Source organism: Panthera leo, chromosome B4, assembly GCF_018350215.1.
Source record: "Panthera leo isolate Ple1 chromosome B4, P.leo_Ple1_pat1.1, whole genome shotgun sequence".
In the NCBI taxonomy this organism is placed as follows: Eukaryota; Metazoa; Chordata; class Mammalia; order Carnivora; family Felidae; genus Panthera; species Panthera leo.
Genome location: NC_056685.1, coordinates 29,240,599 through 29,256,843, shown reverse-complemented (window position 1 = coordinate 29,256,843; position 16,245 = coordinate 29,240,599). Strand labels below are relative to the sequence as shown.

Below are 16,245 nucleotides of genomic sequence, written 5' to 3'. Positions count from 1 at the left end.
GGGAAAATGAGTGATGGGCATTGAGGAGGGCACTTGCTGGGATGAGCACTGGGTGTTGTATATAAGTGATGAACCATGGGAATCTACCCCAAAAACCAAGAGCACACTTTACACACTGTATGTTAGCCAATTTGACAATAATTTACATTTAAAAAAATAAAAATAAGAAATTAATAAAATCTAAAACAATGATCTTAATGATATTCACTGATGCTTGAGAAGAGACTGGAAGACATCAGTGAGTCCCTTATCACAGAGATGAAAGACTTAAAAAAAAAGAATCAATCAGAGATGAAGAATGCAATAAATGAGATTGGGAACATGCTTGTTGCAATGAACAGCAGGCTGGGAGAAGCAGAGGAATGAATTAATGACCTGGAAAACAAAGCAACGATAAGCAATGAAGCTGAACAAAAGAGAGAAAGAAGAATTGTGTAATACAAGAATAGACTTAGAGAACCCAATGATCCCATCAAACATAATAACATTTATATTATAAGAGTCCCAGAAGAAAATGGAGAGAAAAGGGGTAAGTATATTTATTTGAAGAAATAATAGTTGAAAACTTCCCTAATCTGAGGAAGGAAGCACAGGAGGCACAGATCCGGGAGGCAGAGAGAACTCCAATCAAATCAACAAAAGCAGGGCAACACCAAGACATATTGTAATTAAATTTGCAAAATATAGTGATAAAGAAAAAAATCTTAAAAGCATCAAGACAAAAGAAGTCATTAACTTACAAGAAAAAAAAACTCATAAGGCTAGCAGGAGATTTTTCAACAGAAATTGGCAAGCCAGAAGGGAGTGGCATGATATATTCAATGTGATGAATGGAAAAAATCTGCAGGCAAGAATACTCTATCCAGCAAGGGTATCATTCAGAATACATAGATAAAGAATTCCCCAGACAAACAAAAAGTAAAGGAGTTCATGACCACTAAACAAGCCCTCCAAGAAATATTAAAGGGGATTCTTTGAGTAGAAAGGAGAGACCAAAGTGATAGTATAAACATAGGAAACACAAAAGCAAGTAAAATGAATATTTCTATAAACAATCTGAAAGAACTCACCAAAAAAGGATATAAAATATTTCCAAAATGTACAGAGCAGAGGAGAAAAGAAGGGGTTTAAACATAAATGACCACCAAATTAATATAGACTGCTATTTGTAGGAGGTTATATACAAACCTACTAGTAACCATATGGAAAACCTCTAATAAATATATAAGAATAAGGAGAAAGAAATCCAAATATATCATTAAAGAAAATCAGCAAAACATGAAAGAGAGAAAAACAAGAAAGGATCAGAGAAATTCTTCAGAAACAACCACAAATCAAGTAACAAAATGGTAATAAATACATATTTATCAATAATTACATTAAATGTAAATGGACTAATCATTCCAATCAAAAAACATAGGGTGTCAGAATGGATTAATAAAAACAAGACCCATCTATATGCTGCCTACAAGAGACTCATTTGAAACCTAAAGACAGCTACAGATTGAAAGTGAGGGAAAGAGAAACATTTGTCATGCAAATGGATGTCAAAAGAAAGCCAGAGTAGCAATACTTATATTGGACAAACTGGATTTTAAAATAGACTCTATACTATCAGACCCAAATATTCTTAGTCTCTCTGAAATAAAAATTAAAAAATCACAAACCCAAATTCAGTAATTAATGCTTTAGCATTTTATCTCATTTGGAAAAGTGCTAGATGTCCAAAAAATTCAATCCCATTTATCACGCAAGCAAAACTTTAGTTTCTGGTTACCAAAGACTTTGAAAGCTATCTTAATTACTCCTGAAAACTTACAGACAGAATTAAGCATCATTTTAAGCCATCTTTTTGCTAACAAATTGTAACAGATAACATGAGCTTATTTGACCTTCAGCAAACCTAGATAGAATAAGTTTCATATTTGGTGCTGATAACTCCAAAGACATGTCTATCTTAATTAAATGGTAAACATGCTTTGTACTTTATAACTTTCTGAGGTTTTTAAACAAACTTCCCCAAGATTTAAATTGTAAATGAAGTCCTTTTGATTAATTAGGCTTGTTTGTTTGGTATGTTAAGTTACTCTGGAAGCACCATTAAACAAATAGTAAGTCTTAGGTTACATTTGGGTAAATGCTTTATTCTAGAGATTATATGCAATTCTTAAAGTTTCAATATTTTCTGCTATAAGGCCATCACTTGATATCCTAACTATTGAAGTGTTATGTGCCACAGAAATAACTGGATTTCCTTGCCAGCTATACTGTAATCTCTTATCAGACCCTTAACTGTGTCCATTTTTGAGTCTTTGTGTCAGTTTTTGTGACTCTTATTGGAAAAATTGCTGGTTCTCTAATATTTGCTTTTATAGATTAAGGAACTTCCTCTTAAGAGGTCTGTAATATACAAAAATGTGATAAAGTTTTCACTTATAAAAAAACTAAAGTGTTTAACTTTTTTCTCTACCCGAACCCTCTGAAATTCACAAGCTCAGTGAGGGTTCTTTCTTCCATGGCAATCATACTTATTTGCATAAGTTCAATAAGAATCTTCTTCTTGTACCAGGACACTACTGGAAACATTGGTTATTTTGCCAAGGCTTTGACTGGAATGTCATATTTGAGAGATATGCATAGAATCAGATGTGACCATACAGCTTTCAGGAACTAAGGTTGACTTTATGAAGCATGTAGCCAATAAAGTCCCTTGGAAATATTGGCCTGATACCTTACTTACAGAGTTCCCAGCAGCCTTACCAGGTGAAAGAATGTCACTTTCTGGCAGGTGCAGGAAGATCAAGATATTCGGGGGACATTGTGAAGAGGAATTTGCCCAAATCAACAGGTATTGCAAGCATATCTGATGGCAAATACTTGGCTTAGCTTCTGGCCTGGAGAGGCTATTAAAAGTTCAATCTAGATTCCTTAGAAAAAGTTCCAGCAAAGCAAATTTTAAAGATCTATATGACCAATCACTATTTTTGCTATGCTTATGTGATTAAGCCAATTATGTTAAAACTGGATTTGTTTTACAAACAAATTGGTCTTTTTTTAAAATTTTTTTAATGTTTATTTTTGAGAAAGACAGAGAGACAGAGTGCAAGCTGGGGAGGGGCAGAGAGAGGGAGACACAGAATCTGAACAGGCTTCAGGCTCTGAGCTGTTAGCACAGAGCCCAACATGGGGCTCGAACTCACAAACTGTGAGATCATGACCTGAGCTGAAGTCAAACCTTTAACTGACTGAGCCACCCAGGCACACCAAAAATGAATTAGTCTAGGGGCACCTGGGTGGCTCAGTTGGTTAAGCATCTGACTTCAGCTCAGGTCATGATCTCACAGTTTGTGAGTTTGAGCCCCATGTCGGCCTCTGTGCTGACAGCTCAGAGTCTGCAGACTGTTTTGGATTCTGTGTCTCCCTCTCTCTCTGCCCCTCCCCCACTCACACTCTATCTGTCCGTCTGTCTTTCTCTCTCAAAAATAAATAAACATTAAAAAATTTTTTTAAAGTGAATTAGTCTTGATTTGACTATCTGGAAATGAGGGTAATTGGAAAAACTATGTTTCAATGACACAATTTTATGGATGTTAAATTCTGGTTCTGATTGTCTTTAGATATTTGTTGTTTGCTTAAACTAGACAACTTGAGGTAAACTTCAGAAAACATTGTCAAAATAGCATAGGTATGGACAATCTTCTTGCTTGTTATTCTGTGGGGGAAAATAACAGAATCTCATGGGCAGTGACTATTTAAACAATTGGAAAATGGGATCAATTCCTCCAACAATTGTATATAAAAATCCTTTTCTCATTGAAGACCTATCAATAGAAAAAGACTACAGTGCTTTATTAAATTATTCACTTGAGGCTGGGTTCATTCATAAATCTCTAAATGTACAAATCATATCCTCCCTAAACCTGATCTAGCAGCTACTAGAAACCTACCCCATATAAATCCAGTAGACCTGGTTTATTTAAAGGATTGGAAGTCTAATATATATCAGGGGATTTAATTCAAAGGTGGACGGGCCCCTACTGGGTCATATTATGTACTCCCACTGAAGTAAAGTTAAAGGGGCACTCTTAATGGGCTCATATATCTAGAATAAAACCTATACCTCCTTTACAGTGGTGAGGGAGCATGGGGCAAGCTGAGGGCAAAGTACATATCAGCTAATAGTGCGTGCGCACACACACACACGCACACACACACACACACACACACACACACACACACTCCTGCCCACATGGGATATGTGTGATATTCCTTGGACATTCCTCGCTACCCACAAACAAAGGAAAGGGGTTTAAGTGCTTGCTACATTGACATGGAAAACTAAGGCAAATGAAAAATTAAATTCTCTTACTGCCTACAGCCCATTAACAAGTCCTTGAAACAGGCAAAGTGACCTCCCTCTAGGAGCTCAGCTGCCTCGATAATGACACTTTGCCAGGGGCAAAAGGGTATCTTGGCTTAACATTATCCAGACCTCCCAGGGTCCTTTGAGTCTACTTTAGCATACAAAAATTCCTTCAAAACTTCCTTTATCTCAACACCCCAAGATATATGCTGGCAATCATACTCCAAGCTTATGGCCCCATGATATACATCTGAAGGGTCTCATGACTGAGGTTTTCCTAAATGATAACAAATGTCATTTGTCTTACACAGCTAGCTCCTCAAGGTCCTGGAAATCTTGCTTCCAAAGTACCTTAGAGACTTACTCTATCCCTAACCCCCTCCCAACCTGAGTGTACATAATCAGTTACCTGTCACAACCCCAGTGCAGCTCTTTCTGCCCACGGGTCCTGTCCTGTGCTTTAATAAAATCACCTTTTTGCAAGAAAGATGTCTTCAAGAATTCTTTCTTGGCCATCAGCTCCAAACCCCCCCATCACCCCAAAACCCAATCAACAGTAAATTAATGAGCAAACTAATGTGCATTCTTATTCCTGTGAACCTGTGGAAGACCTCAAATTCCTCTTCAAATCACAATAAAGGACTGGAGGAAAATTTTAGTTAACTAACACATATTTCTAAATATATCTGTGCATGTATATATACATATACATATATACACACACTATATATACATATATATACATATTTATTTATATTTATATACACATTATATAAATATATAATGATATGCCTCATAAGAGAAAGCTGCCTTCTCTACATCTGATAGCCAGTGCATTGCAGTCTCTGAAAGGAGTTATTGTCAAGGATTCATGTCCTTCTGGGCTATCCATGTTCTTACATATTTCTGCATTCCTATCCTAGACACCTGCATTCAGAGGGCTACTTATGAGAGGTGAATGGCTTTAGTGGAGACACTTTTCAAGTCCCTCTGCCAAAACTGACCTATTAGGGGACCTTGAAGATATTATTTATCCATTCTAACTCAGTATTTGGTTTTTCCCTCCTAGACTTTCTACCTCCTTTCCCTGGTCCCAAGATCCAGAGAACAACAGGACCTTTATGTTTGGAACCCCTTCAAAAGTGAAATGATCTCCCTTTCTACACTGATACAACTGTCCTTTTCTTGGTGCCATTCTATGGAAAGAAATGAACACTAGGGAGCCAGTTCCCTTTCCTATTTAATCTTTTAATCTAATCACAGTAAGTGAATAAAGCCTTAATTGTTACATTGAATTTGGCTTATTGTCTTATGTAACTACACAGACATCTGGGAACTCTATCTATGACAAGTTGGCACAGCAAACAGGATAGTCAATTAAGTGCAATGTTATTCTGGAAAAACAAAAATCCAGAAGATTCCATGGAGCCACTTTTGGAAGATAATAGAGAAGTCCACAGACTTCTGGTTTGCAAGACTTTGGAAGTCTGGAGGTACACTTCATCAGCCATGCCAGTGGGTCCAATGCAGTTTGGTCTGCAATGCAGTTTGGTCTTGGAAAGTAGTAGCAAATACTTTCTGTAAGCATTTCAGTTCTGCGGGGTACCAACTGTCCTTCTCTTTAGCCCCTGTCTACATGGCCAAGATGCCATGTAGTAGTAGTAGTCAAATTAGAGATTCAACAGAGGTGGCTCTGAGAAAGCTAGGGAAGCAATTTTGGGGCTATAACTTATGATTATCCACTGATGAGATTAAAAGTCATCAGACAGTCTGTGAGCAGAGTTGTAGATGCTCTAAGCAAGTCCCTGGCACCAACGAATACCCATGATGCAGCTAGTTATAGAGACTAGTTTTTTAATGAAAAAGAATACAGAACCTTTCAGTACTGCTTTTCCCAGGTGTCTGAAGAGACTTTAGAGGCTGAGTAGCTTGCCTTCACAATGAAGGAGGTAAATCTTATTAAAGGAAGTAAGGGAAAGTGGTACCTTTTGGAGTAACTAACTATAAAATCCCACCTTCAGAATACCCTGAAAGGGGCCACTTTGCCCAAGGAAGTAGAAGAAAGGGAATAAATGAGAGGCAAACACCAAAGACCCTCTCTACTCTCAAATGGGTACTATTTAGGTTCCAAAAGATTTGACCCACCTGTAATGAGCTCCCTGTGACTAAAATATGTTTGGACCACTCTTGCAGAGTGCTTTAGCAGTCCCACAAACCATATTCGTGTCACCTTGGTTCTACAAAGAGAGAATGAGAAAAGTCCATGATAAGATTATTAACTAGACTCAGACTTCTAGGTTCATTCATGCAACTGTTGCTGATTATCAAGCTCAATTAAACCTCCCTATAAGTTCAGGTCAATTTGTCTATACACAATTTGGATCATAACTAACAAATCTGGGGGCATGTAAAAAACTACTGACAAAATACTAGATATAGACCATCAGAGAGAGTGACATAAAAAGGGTAATCATATACATACTCCTAGACACCCCAAACAATGGTCTTCCTGGAGTGATCTTTGGATCTTGCTACTTAACAATGTTTTCTTAGTTGAGAAGTAGATGGGATGTCTACCAAGGAGCTCAGGACCATAGCATGCCTTTGAGGGTGCAAAATGAAGCCCCTAAAGTCTTCAGGGTGATAGCTATATGATTAATATTAAGTGCTATTTCCTTTGCCTTCCCCAGTAAATCTTGATATGAATGAAAAATCCTGCAAACCTTAAACCAGAACTTTCAGTTTTTAAACATAAACAAAACTATGTATCAGGCCAAAGGCTCTATGTCCTCACCAGGGAAAGAAGGCCCTATACCAAAGTCAGAGTTCAATGGGGACATGGAGAAGAACTGCACTGGGGGTGACCTTTTGGATACTGGCACAAAGGTGTTTCTGATATACACAACCTATGACACCAGAATGAAGGGAAAATAGATAATCCTTTCTGGCTTAGAGTATGAAGCCACTGTCACCAGGACTCCTATCCTAATTTGACTATGGGTAGGACCAGTGGACCACCACAGACCTCCACTATTATGGTGCCCACTACATTATATGTATAAATGCATTGTATAAATGCAATGTACAAATGCATTGTCTATGTGTACCTCTGCTTTCCTTGAAAGGAACTGTTTCAGTTAAGGCTACTTTAGTGGGATATGTTGAAGGCTGTGTGCCTAACTCACCTACCAGCCCCTGATGCTTTTGTCGCTCAAAAACAAATTCCTGAGGGAAAAAAATACCTGCCCTCATTGTGTGCTTCAGGAAGACAAAGTTTCACCAAATGACCTATGCATGAGATTTGCGGTTTCTGGAATCTCAATTAATTATAGGTAGTTCAACTTGCCTTCGGTGACATGTCTAGTAAAAAGTTGCTTTGGCCAAAGTCAGAGGTTGCTGTCTGTGTTCTTCGGTAGGATTTTAATGGTTTCCTGTCTCACATTTAGGTCTTTAATCCATTTTGAATTTATTTTTGTGTACAGTGAAGAAAGTAGTCCAGTTTTATCCTTCTGCATGTTGCAGTCCAATTTTCCCAGCCCCATTTGCTGAATGAGACTGTCTTTTTTCCATTGGATATTCTTTCCTCCTTTGTTAAAGGTTAGTTGGCCATATAGTTGTGGGTCCATTTCTGGGTTTTATATTCTGTTTCATTGATCTATGTGTCTATTTTTGCCAATACTATACTATCTTGATGACTACAGTTTTGTAATATAGCCTGAAGTCTGGAATCATAATGCCTCCAGTTTTGTTTCTAGCAGGATTGTTTTGACTATTTGGGGTCTTTTGTGGTTCCATACAAATTTTAGAATTGCTCTAGCTCTGTGAAGAATGCTAGTGGCATTTGATAGCAACTGTGTTAAATGTGCTAATTGCTTTGGGTAGTATAGACATTTTAACAGTATTTGTTCATTCAGTCTATGACCATGGAATGTTTTTCCTCTTCACTTTCTTTCATAAGTCTTCTATAGTTTTCAGATCTTTTACCTCTTTAGTTAGGTTTATTCCTAAGTATCTCATTGTTTTTGGTGCAATTGTAAATGTGATTTATTCCTTGTTATGCTGCTTCACTACTGGTATATATTAAATGCATTCTGCATGTTAATTTTATATCCTGTGACTCTCCTGAATTCGTGTATTAGTTCTAGCAATTTTTTGGTGGAGTCTTTTGGGTTTTCTACATACAGTGTTTGGTCATCTGAAAACAGTGAAAAGTTTGACTTCTTCCTTGCTGATTTGTATACCTTTTATTTCTTTTTGTTGTCTGATTGCTGAGGCTGAGTACTATGTTAAATAGTAATGGTAAGAGTGGGCATCCTTGTCTTGTTCCTGACCATAAGGGAAAGGCTCTCACATTTTTCACAATGAGGATGATATTAGCTGTGGGTCTTTTGCATATGACCTTTATGTTGTTGAGGTATCTTCCATCTATCCCTACTTTGTTGAGAGTTTTTATCAAGAATGGATGCTGCTTTTTGTCAAACGCTTTATCTGCATCTATCGACAGAATCATATGGTTCTTATCTTTTCTTTTACTAATGAGGTGTATCACATGGATTGGTTTGGGTATATTGAACCAGTCCTATAGCCCAGGAATAAATCCCACTTGATCATGGTAAATAATTCTTTTAATATAATGTTGTATTTGATTTGCTAGTATCTTGTTGAGAATTTTTGCATCCATGCTCATCAGGGATATTGGCCTGTAATTTTCCTTTTTAGTGGGATCTTTATCTGGTTTTGGGATCAAGGTAATGCTGGCCTAAATAGAATGAATCTGGAAGCTTTCCTTCTGTTTCTATTTTTGGAACAATTTGAGAAGAATATGTATTAACTCTGCTTTAAATGTCTGGTAGAATTCCCCTGGGAAGCCATCTGGCCCAGGAATCTTGTTTATTGGGATATTTTTGATTACTGATTCAATTTCTTTGCTGGCTATGAGCCTGTTCAAATTTTCTATGTCTTCCTGTTTCAGTTTTGGTTGTTTGTGAGTTTCTAGGAATTTGCTCATTTCTCCCAGATTGCCTAGTTTGTTGGCATATAATTTCTCATAGTATTCTCTTTTATAGGTTTGTTTTCTAAAATTTATTTTATTCATTTTGAGAGAGAGAGAGAGAGAGAGAGAGAGAGAGAGCATGCAGGGGAGGAGCAGAGAGAGAGGGAGAGAGAATTCCAAGCAGGCTCCATGCTGTCACTGTGAAGTCCAAAGCAGGGCTTGATCTCATGAACTGTGAGATCATGACCTAAGCCAAAATCAAGAGTCAGATGCCTAACTGACTGCTATAAAAGGAATGCAAAAGATCTCTACAAAATGAATTGGGAGGATTTCTAGAAGCTAATGTTAGGTGGAAAAAAACTGTGAAATAGAGAATACCTAGCATGCTACCTTTTGTAAAAGAAAGAAGGTAACATAGAAATAAAGAGAAGGGGAAGACAGGTTTTTTTTTTTAATGAAATATTAAAGAACAAACTAGAAAACAATTTAATTGGATACCTATAAGAGAAGGATGAGGACTGAGTAATGTAAGGAAAAGAAAGATACTTTATATATCTCTTTTTGCATATTTATCACTTTTGAAAGTTCATTTTTACACATTCCAAAAAATAACTTTTAAATATGAGAAGGAAGACTAAAATTGAAAGCAAACTTAATGAACCTAATGATGGAAAAAACAAGGACGTACCCAAGTAATCAATCACCAGTATTTGACATACACCTTCAGTCTTAGGCAAGAGAGTGGGGTGTGTAAACATCCACAAAATTTTTAGTAGTTTCGCCTCTTTCTAGTGCTATCAGGTAAGCAGCTGTGAATCAATTTTAGAAGTATTATAGAACAAAGCAAAAGTATAAATGTGTTCATGTTGCTCAAAGTTAGAATTCACACTGTGACTACATATATGAAATGGAGGAAGGCAATAATAAGTCCTGAATGAAGTAACTGGAATTGAAAATGTCTGTAAGAACTCGTGATTTCTAAATATGTCTATGTATGTATATGTATATGCATATGTGGTTATTTGTGTGTGTGTGTAGGTCTCTTTGTTTATGAATACACACACGTGTGTGTGTATATACCAGTGTTCCAATTCCAAGTCAAAATCCTATATGTGATCTTTCAGCCTTTATCATAGGCAATTACAAAGACTTTACCTGGAAGTCATTATGGGGTAAAATTTCCTACCTCGCACTCATTGGATGCACAGCAAGTGCACTGAAGGCACTAGAGGTAGTTGCAGTCAATGACTAAAGCTAACACTTACCTCCACTTCTGGCTGACCATGATCTTACACATGAGAGATCTGCATTCTCACCCAGGCACCTCCATTCAGAGCCTCCTTATAGAGGAGTAATCCTTAGCTGAGACACTGTACTGTTCATGTGTCTATACCCAGACTACCTTAGCAGGTAGACCTGGGGGACACATTTCTCTGACTCAGTATAACATACTTACTTACTCCAAACTCTGATCCTTCTAACTTTCCCTGGGCCCATGGTCCTTAAAACATCAGGGACTTTTCTGCATCAGGGGATGCAGAGAAATGTTTCCTTTCTCCACTCCTGTCTATGATGAGATACCTGACCCTTACCCAGTACTGTTCTGTGGGAAAAATGAAAGGTTGGTAGAGTTTCAGCTCTTTTCTGTTTAAACTCTTGCTTATACTATCACAGTAAGTGGATTGTTATCTTAATTGACCAACCTGACAACTGGCAGCTCTCTCTCACAAATTCGCACAACTGAGCAAAGTGGTCAATGAAACATAATGCTTTTCTGAAAAAGCAAAATTGGCAAAGCACTTTTGGGAGTGTTAAGAAAGACATGGGTCACTCTTGGACCTTGCAAATAGATCATTGAAACGTCTGAGGATCCAATCAAGCACGTTGCCAGGCGTACCAATGAGTTTCAGAAAGTGCTGGTAGATGCCAGAGAACACTCTCAGAAAGTTCTAATGGATTGCTAAATAATACTTTCAGTTTGAGGGGAACATTTGTCTTTCACTTTAGCCTCCAAAATTCTGGCTAAGTTACCCTGGTGAGTTAAATTAGAGATCTAACAGAGAGACTTTAAAAAAGCTAGAAAAGCAATTCCGTAGCTAATAATTATAAGACCAAAAGTCATCAGACCCTGCAAGCTGAGTTGTACTCTATGGCTATTGTGAACTCTGTCCTAACACTGATAGCACAAATCACAGCAAGTTTTTAAGACTCACACCTTTACTGAAAAAGAATGTAAAGGTCTTTGGAATAACTTTGTTCAGTGATCTGATGAGATCTTACAGACTTAAGTAGTTTGCCTGCATAATGAAGGAGGCAATCTTATTAAATATAATAAGTGATAAAGGCATCCTGTGAGGTGCATTACTCCCTACAGACCACCTATTTCAGAGTGTGCTGACAGTAGCCACATTGTCTAGGGATAAGGAAAAAAATGGAAAGAAATATAAAATGATGCAAAAAACTGAAATCATCTCCATCATCATCTGGGTAGTAGTAATAGACTCATTACTTGTTTGGGTCCACAAGTAATGAGTTTCCATAATGAAAAACATGGATAACTGTCTTCCAGAAAGCCAGGTAGCCTCTTAGGTACATAAAAGAGTGAGAAGAATATATGATCAGATTGTTGACTAGTTTCGTGTTTCTAGATTCGCTTCCTTCAATACTATTGGTCGTGGAGCACAAACCTACTCATAATGTGTGTCAATCAGTTATGACACTCAGATCTTAATTGACACATTTTGAAAATGCAAAATTTAGCTGTTGCCAAGACAAAGAGTGATGTAAAAATGGTAATAATGCACCCTCTACTGGATGATATAGGCAATGTCCTTGCTTAAGATCATTGGGTCTGATTACCACACAGTGGAGTCTCAAAGGAATAGATTGATTGTCTCTCTACCAAGGTACTCATGGTAAGATTATGGGCCATGAAGGACATGACATGTAAACTCACTAGTGTCTACATAATGCCACTATGAATACAAGTGTTATTTCCTCTACTATCACTACAGTGAATCTTGAAATGAATCAGAGAACCCCATATACATTCACCCTGATCTCAGCTTTCAAAAATAAATAAAACTAGGAGTTATATCAAAACGTCTATATTCCCAATAGAGACATAAAGACCTATTCCAAGGACAAAGTTCAATAGACAGGTGGGGCAGAATGACAATTCCATTTCTTGGGTCTTTTGAATATTGCTGTACTGGTAACCATGATCCCCACAAACCCTGGTATCAACATGAGAAAGAAATAGATAATGCTCCCTGGTTTGGAGCCACCCAACACTAAAAACCAGACTATGGTGGATTCCATTATTATTGCCTCTACTAATGAATATATTATTGGTATACATAGATACATTATCTATGTGATCCACCACTCATATTCACTCCCAAGTACTGACAGAATTTTCTGCAGTTGGGGCATTTTAATGGAGCTTACGGAAGATCCTGAGCCACAGAACTACCAGAACCTAGTGCCAATATCTACCAAAAACAGGGCGCCTAGGTGGCTTGCTTGATTAAGCATCTGACTTTGGCTCAGGTCATGATCTCATGGTTTGTGGGTTCAAGCCCCGCGTCAGGCTCTGCGCTGACAGCTCAGAGCCTGGAGCCTGCTTTGGATTCTGTGTCTCCCTCTCTCTCTTCCCCTCTCCCACTCATGCTCTCTCTCTCTCTCTCTCTCTCTCTCTCTCTAAAAATAAATAAACATTAAAAAAAATTTTAATATCTACGAAAAACAATACTGACTGCCTGGGTATAAAAAAAAAATAACTGCCCTTGTTACTGAGTTTAAGGAGGCAAACAAATTTTGTAGACTGTTTCTCAATTAAATTGCCTCATCTAGCCTGTGCACAAAACTTTTGGGTGCCTAGAGACTGATTAAGGCTCTACAAAGCATTTGTACCACTGACATTGTGGTGCTGACACTGGCACTGTCATAGAAGCTATTACTGAAGATGAAGGAACTTGGTATACAGCAACCAACATCTTGAACTCCCTTTATAACATCCCTCTTCATGCTAATGACCAGGATCAATTTACCCTTGTAAAACTGGTTGAAATATGCCACTAATGTCCTTCCACAAGTCTCCTTAAAGTCCCCATCTGTCTGTCACCAATGTATAGGGCAGGATCTGGAAAAAGTCCCATTTGCAGAGGGAATACTAGCCGTTCACCATATTGATGACATCCTTCTGGTGGGCGCAAACAAGGACACTATCCATCAAGGACTGCATATCGTGCTGATCCATATGGGGCAATATGGCTGGGTCATTAATATAAAAAAGGTACAAGGACCTAGTATCCAAGTGAAATTCCAGGGAAGGATCTGTATGAGATAAGACATCTTATTCCAAAGAAGATGTTTGTGAATCTTTTGGCCTTCTCTTCCCCAAATTATAACAAGAGTTTGAATATTGGTGGGACTACTTTGACTACTGATACTTTCTACCCAAAGAGGTTTCATAGCACATATTTATGGGGCTAGCAGAAGGGCTGTTACCTTTGATGGAGACCCAGCCAACAAGATGTTATAGAGTACCTCCAATAGGCCACTCAAGCTGCTTTTCCTTGAACTTCTCTGATCCCCATTTGGTTTCTGAGTTACTGATCTCAATAATATATCTGTACACCCACTGAAACCTATCGCAAAAAAGACACTGACACAGGTCTGAAGAACCCATTGACCTTTTGGACTGGTAATCTCCCAGGTTTGGCTGAAAGGTACATACCCTTTGTGAGGCAATTATTGGCCTACTATTGCCCTTGGTGGGTACTGAGTACATGACGCATTGCTGTGGAATAGTCTTAATCAGAAATTCCAATCAATAATCTTGTTTTTGATCTCTAATTATCTTAGGGTATTCACACTTTTTAATTCATTCATTCATTCATTCATTCATTTTGAGAGAGAGAGAACATGTGCAAGTATATGAGCAGGGGAGGGGCAGAGAAAGAGGGAGAGAGAAAATTCCAAGCAGGCTCTGCACTGACAGCATGGAGCCTGACATGGGGCTCAATCCCACAAAACTGAGCTGAAATCAAGAGTCAGATGCTTAACTGACTGAGCCAGGCACTGCAGGGAATTCACACTTTATATCAACATGTAACATTTCTACAAAACACATGCTGACCTATATTTTCATGAAGCAACAGAAAAAAACCCTCTGATGAGTTTAATTTAAATTAATATGCAGGGTTTTTTTTAATACTTACTAGCGAATCTTTTCTTCCAGGAGTTTTTTGTTTCTCTACTTGCATTTGGGTTTTTGACACTAAATCTTGATGCTCAAGCACAAGCTCTTCATTTGGTAACTCATCATAACCTACAAAAGAAATGCATTTAGGCCATTAAATAGAAAAAAAACCATCAGATCCATTATGAAGTACCTAAACTTCAAATTTATACAAGTGTACAGCAGAATTTTCCCTCATTTTGATAAAGCCAAAAATACCATAATGCAAGATATGATATGAAAATGGTGAGAAAAGTTTTGATGAGTATTTTTATACTCTTATTATTTCATAAACATTTATAGAAATTAAACATCAGTTCCAGTTTTCTTAAGCTAATATAAACTTAGCCTAAGATAAAGAGATACCAAACAATAAAACACATATGCACAGGTTACTTATAGCTTCACTTGTAACTGCATAATATTCAAAACCACCTAAGTGTTCAAGCATAGATTACTGTTTGAATAACTGAAGAAATATACTATAAACTATGGTATGACATAAACAATGATATATAATATGATACAAACAGCTGTACATACAACTGTATAATGAATAGAAAATTTCTCCAGAATTTGACAGGAGAATTTCTTGGAGAGAATGTTAAGTGAAAAATAAAGTAAAAAAAAGTAGATATCTAGTTTTTTACCTATCCATGTGAGAAAGAAGAGGAAATAAGGGGAAAAATATAGAGACATTTACCTTTACAAAATGAAACACAAGAATGATAAACCAGAAAACAACTTACTTAAAACAGAAGGGATAAATTGGGGGATGCAAGGGTGTGGCTTCAGGAAAAAAATCTCTCCCTCTTAAATATTTTCATTTTTGGAAGTAGGCTAATATTTCTATATATTCCTAAAACAAATTGTACTAACAAAAATAAGAATAGGGTACTAAAAATGAAGGCAACTTAAGAAATTAGTCAACTTTGGGGTGCCTGGATGGCTCAGTTGGTTAAACGTCCGACTTTTGTTCAGGTCATGATCTCACTGATTTTGAGCCCAGCGTCGGGCTCTGTGCTGACATCTCAGAACATGGAGCCTGTTTCAGATTCTGTGTCTCCCTCTCTCTCTAATCCTCCTCCGTTCATGCTCTCTCTGTCTCAAAAATAAACGTTAAAAAAAAAACTAAAAAAGAAATTAGTCAACTTGGCGTGCCTGCATGGTTCAGTTGGTTAAGCATCCAACTTCTGCTCAGGTCATGATCTTGCAGTTCATGGATTGGAGCCCAATGCTGTGCACTGATGGTGTGGAGCCTGCTTGGGATTCTTCCTCTGTCCCACTGTCTCTGCCCCTCCCCTTTCTCTCTCTCTCTCTCAAAATAAATAAACTTAAAAAAAATTTTTTTTAATGAGCCAACTCAAGAAGGGGAAAAAGGGACTAATTTAGGTACTCACGATATAGTAATATATCCTCAGTCTTGGGTAAGAGAAATAAAATCATAAAATCTTTGGTTTGGTTTGTTTTTCTACTGGTATCAGCTACACAATTCTAAAACAATTTTAGGGTCTTCTAAAATTGAGCAAATGAGTAAATACATTGATGCTATACTTATACACACATATACCTACATATACATGTTCATACATATGTATACATATTCATACACACATATAATTACATACCATAAATGTATAGATA

At 37.3% G+C, this 16,245-nt stretch overlaps 1 protein-coding gene across 19 annotated transcripts in view; it reads right to left on the bottom strand.

Annotated features, from left to right (window-relative positions):
* LOC122224032 (coiled-coil domain-containing protein 7-like) overlaps positions 1-16,245 on the bottom strand; it is a 233,006-nt gene that overhangs the window by 201,912 nt on the left and 14,849 nt on the right. For all 19 annotated transcript variants that reach the window (XR_006204633.1, XR_006204632.1, XM_042945283.1 and 16 more), the window contains exon 2: positions 14,582-14,691. The gene's annotated coding sequence lies outside the window, so the exon portion shown is untranslated. The remainder of the gene's footprint in view (positions 1-14,581; positions 14,692-16,245) is intronic.